Here is a 5,000-nt window from a genome sequence, read left to right as displayed (position 1 = left end):
TTGATATAATTCGATGATTATTATTATTTGTTATTATTTTTGTTATTATTTTTATTATTATTATTATTATTATTATTATTATTGTTATTATTATCATTATTAATATTATCATTATTATTATTATTATTATTATTATTATTATTATTATTATTATTATTATTATTATTATTATCATTATTATAACTATTATCATTATCATTATTATAACTATTATTATTATTATTATTATAATTATCATTTTTACTATTATCATTATCATCATCATTAGTAGTAGTAGTATCATTACATTATTTTTGTTATTATTATTATTATTATTATTATTATTATTATTATCATTATTTTATTATTTATTATTAGTATTATCATTATCATCTTTATTATTATTATTATTATTATTATTATTATTATTATTATAACCATCATCATCATCATCATCATTAGTAGAGTATCATATTATTATTATTATTATTATTATTATTATTATTATTATTATTATTATTATTATTGTCATTATTAGCATTAGTATTATCATTGCTGTTTTGTTATCATATTACTACTACTGTGATTACTGTTATTATTATTATTATTATTATTATCATAATTATTATATTATTGTTGTTGTGGTTGTTGTTGTTGTTTTTGTTGCTGTTATTATAATTATTATTATTATATAATAATAATAATAATAATAATAGTAATAATAATAATAATAATAATAATAGTAATAATAATAATAATAATAATAATAATAACTATTATCATTGTTATCATCATCATCATTTGTATTATCATTGTTATCATCATCATCATTTGTATTATCATTGTTATCATCATCATCATTTGTATTATCATTGTTATCATCCTCATCATTTGTATTATCATTGTTATCATCATCATCATTTGTATTATCATTGTTATTATTATCATTATTTTAGATTCAAGAGCGAGAAAAAGCAAGAGAGCCAAAAAGAATAAGAATTAAGTTGTAGCAGAAGTCTCGAGTAAGGATATATGAATAAGTCATTATTAAGGATCTGAAAAGGGTTATGAAGACCAAGTAATTACCGTGAGTAAAGACCAATGTGAGTCACGAGTAAGGGTCCAAACAGAGCAATGAATAAGGATCAATCAGTCATGAGGCAGTATCCAAAAAGAGCCAGGATGAGGGCGGATCTATTGAATCACGGGCAAAGACTGAGAAAGAGCCATGGGAAAGAAGCTAAAGTGGAAAACTAGTCTCTTCTGTCCTAGGATCCCCAGATAGGATCGCCGAAGCCTGGTCAGCTACAGAAAGGGATTGGTCACACTACATCCAGTGTTTCTTCGGAGAGAACCATCGTCTCAGTTCAGCGTTCATAACAGTAAACAATGGCGCTTTCCATCAAGGATGATTTAACGGGCTACTTCATGACGGAGTTCATTGCTTAATTCATCCATTAGCGTTCTTTTTAAATTTCTGATTTTATAAACCTTACGACTGGTGTTCCACAACGGCTTTTTGGCTCTCACTTTATCCAACAAGGCGTAAATAACTTCCGAAGAGAGCTCCATATTTTTGGCGTGTCTGAGTGGGTTGATGTTTATGTTCGTTAGTCAAATGAACGTTTATCTGAATTAACTATAAACATATAATGAGACATCATTGTTCGATACCATATTTCTTTGTATTTAATAATCAATTTGTTTTTTATCATGATACATAAGCATTTTTTAAAGATTTTAAGTAATGAGTTTACCATTAATTCTAATATAGTTTTTGTTTCAGCAATATCTTTCAGCTCTAGGCAGGGATGGAATACCGACGTAGCGTTTTCGCGCTACGGAGAGATTTTCATCTCGGATCCGTTTACAGCTAGGGAAGCATCCCGCTTTGTAAAGGGATCCCTGGACAGAAAAGGGTAATGTGACCGGCCCGTAATGAGTCAAGAGTGAGGATCCAAAGACAGTCATGAGGAATGATGTAATGAATCATGAGTAAGCAGTCCTCAGTTCGGATTGAGTCAGAAGTAAGAGTCAATCGGGCGTCTTAAGCAGTGATCCAGTAGGAGCCCTTATTATTTAGTAGGCTCGAATGATAATAGTTAATATCCAGTAAGAGGCATGGCCAAGGGACCAATAAGTCATGGGAAACGCCGTGATAACAAGAAGAAGCAGAAACTGTTAGCGATGATAAAGCCTAATGAAGATTTCAAGGCACATTTGCGGTAGAGAATTACACCACAGTTGTTAATGACAGAGACGTTAAAATAAATTATGTTTATGTTGATTTGCTTCTGAGTATGGCGAAATCGGGTATAAGTTTCCCTTGAACTAAACGAAACTCTCTAGATGAGGATGAAGGCTTGATGTATAGGTATGTAAAGTTAACGTTCAACTCTATGAAGTTGTCGAGAACAAAAACATCACCTTTTTTCCCCCCTCGAGTTGCCAGTCCGCTTTCACGAAAGACAAATTTGCATCCATATTGGATATACACCAATTTTCAAACCCATTCCCTAAGTTTTTACCAACAACACCTTTTAAATGGAACAAAAACACGCTTTGAGTTGTAAATGAAATAAAAAATGTCTCTCCAGGTCGCCGATCCTCTATTTACCTACGACACCTGAATGGCCACCGTGCTAAAGTATGTAAATCTTTAGTACTGACTAAGACCCCTGTCAGTCTGCTAAATTAATTTGAATATTTCTTCCCCTTCTGAATCGTGCAATTCTCAAATTCAATTTAACTTGTAACATTAAAATATGCAAGTCCAACACCAAGACTTTCAATGGGATCATTTGAATGTTGTATATCCATCTTTCTCTCGTGTTCAGATTATATTTCCTCTTTGTGCTTCCTTTCCTCTCTTCTCTATTCACTCTCATTACGCTTCATGTATACTCTCTTCATGCTTCCTATGTACTCTGCCATTCCCCTCCTACTGCCTATTCCCTTTTATCGCTTCCCGTATCAAAATGTTCGAAATCGGCGTCGCATATTTTAACGAGCAGATGCCACTGTACTAATATCTGTAGGATAATTAGCTTATCACGAGTTTCTGATAGGCTGTAAATTAGTCTGGGAACTTTTATGTAACTTTTATTAGTAATGCGGACAAACAAGGGAAATAGTTACCTCGGCCAGACGTTTTTGTTTTGTTTAAAATGAAGAAAAATCGTAGAGTAAACAAGTGGATACAGAAATACGTACATAATACGCACACATATAGAAATGGAAATAAATACTTTATATACATACATTCACACACACACACACACACATATATATGTATGAGTATCTCTGCATATATATATATATATATATATATATATATATATATATATATATATATATGCATACAGACACACACACACACACACACACACACACACACACACACACACACACACACACACACACACACACACACACACACACACACACACACACACATACACACTTATATGTATGCATTTATATATATATATATATACGTAAATATATATATATATATATATATATATATATATATATATATATATATATATATATATATATATGCACATCCACGCACACACACACACACCTATCTGCAATGCTAGTTATATTGGGCTGACATAACGCAGGTTCAAACACAGAAACCTTGGACAAATGGGAAGGTCAGTAAGAGCAGACATACCTATGAACAAACCGCCGTTCTCTGCGATCCGTCAACACCCACTCACACTGATTTCAATATTTTGAAACAGACTCGTCCTCACAATATCTGAATCCCTGCATATCTATTAGGTGAAACCCAATAACTGAACACAGCCACGCAGCTCTATGCGGCGAAGTCCCGTGACCACCCATGCACTTATTATCATGTTTTTACATTCTACTCCAATAGTTTGCGTGTGATTTTTTCAATATATTGAACTGTATTTTTCGAGAGAGAGAGAGAGAGAGAGAGAGAGAGAGAGAGAGAGAGAGAGAGAGAGAGAGAGAGAGAGAGAGAGAGAGAGAGAGAGAAATCTAGACAGACAGAGAGAGAGAGAGAGAGAGAAATCTAGACAGACAGAGAGAGAGAGAGAGAGAGAGAGAGAGAGAGAGAGAGAGAGAGAGAGAGAGAGAGAGAGAGAGAGAGAGAGAGAGAGAGAGAGAGAGAGAGAGAGAGAGAGAGAGAGAGAGAGAGAGAGAGAGAGAGAGAGAGAGAGAGAGAGAGAGAGAGAGAGAGAGAGAGAAAGCTAGACAGAGAGAGAGAGCGAGAGAGAGAAAGAGAGAGAGAGAGAGAGAGAGAGAGAGAGAGAGAGAGAGAGAGAGAGAGAGAGAGAGAGAGAGAGAGAGAGAGAGAGAGAGAGAGAGAGAGAGAGAGAGAGAGAGAGAGAGAGAGTGAGAGAGAGAGAGCGATACAAAGATACTGAAAGTGAAGGTAAAGAACAGGATTCCTACAGGAATTTACAGCATATTATGATTTAGGTAGCCTCTGCATCTGAAAAAAACATGAAGGCTTTTTAGCATAAAACCAATATAGCAGTAAATATCCTCAGTTTTGAGCTACACTCGAAGCAAACTTTCGTAGCGCAATTTACCACCTCTCGTCACGTCATCGCGAAACCGGAAGAGCCAGTAGCCGTGAACTAACAACATAACAATTGAATTAACAAACCAATAATATAAGCACCCCATTGACGAACCTAAAATAAAAACAAACAAACAATAAAAACAAGACTTACAGTTTCACTCATTGACTTCCAGTGGCGGAGAATCATTAAGCCTTCGCTATCAGTCGAGGCCAAACAGAGCGCAACGAGTCAACAGCGTATGAGTGAGTGAGTGAGTGTGTGTGTGTGTGTGTGTGTGTGTGTGTGTGTGTGTGTGTGTGTGTGTGTGTGTGTGTGTGTGTGTGTGTGTGTGTGTGTGTGTGTGAGTGTGTGTGTGTGTGGACCTAGTAGAAAATGTCAAGGATTTTATCGTGGATGTTAGATAGGAGACGGATATACTTCGAAAATGAGATTATAGTAGGGAAGAGATCCAAG

Source organism: Penaeus chinensis, chromosome 37, assembly GCF_019202785.1.
Source record: "Penaeus chinensis breed Huanghai No. 1 chromosome 37, ASM1920278v2, whole genome shotgun sequence".
Taxonomy (NCBI): domain Eukaryota; kingdom Metazoa; phylum Arthropoda; class Malacostraca; order Decapoda; family Penaeidae; genus Penaeus; species Penaeus chinensis.
This window is presented reverse-complemented; position numbering follows the sequence as displayed.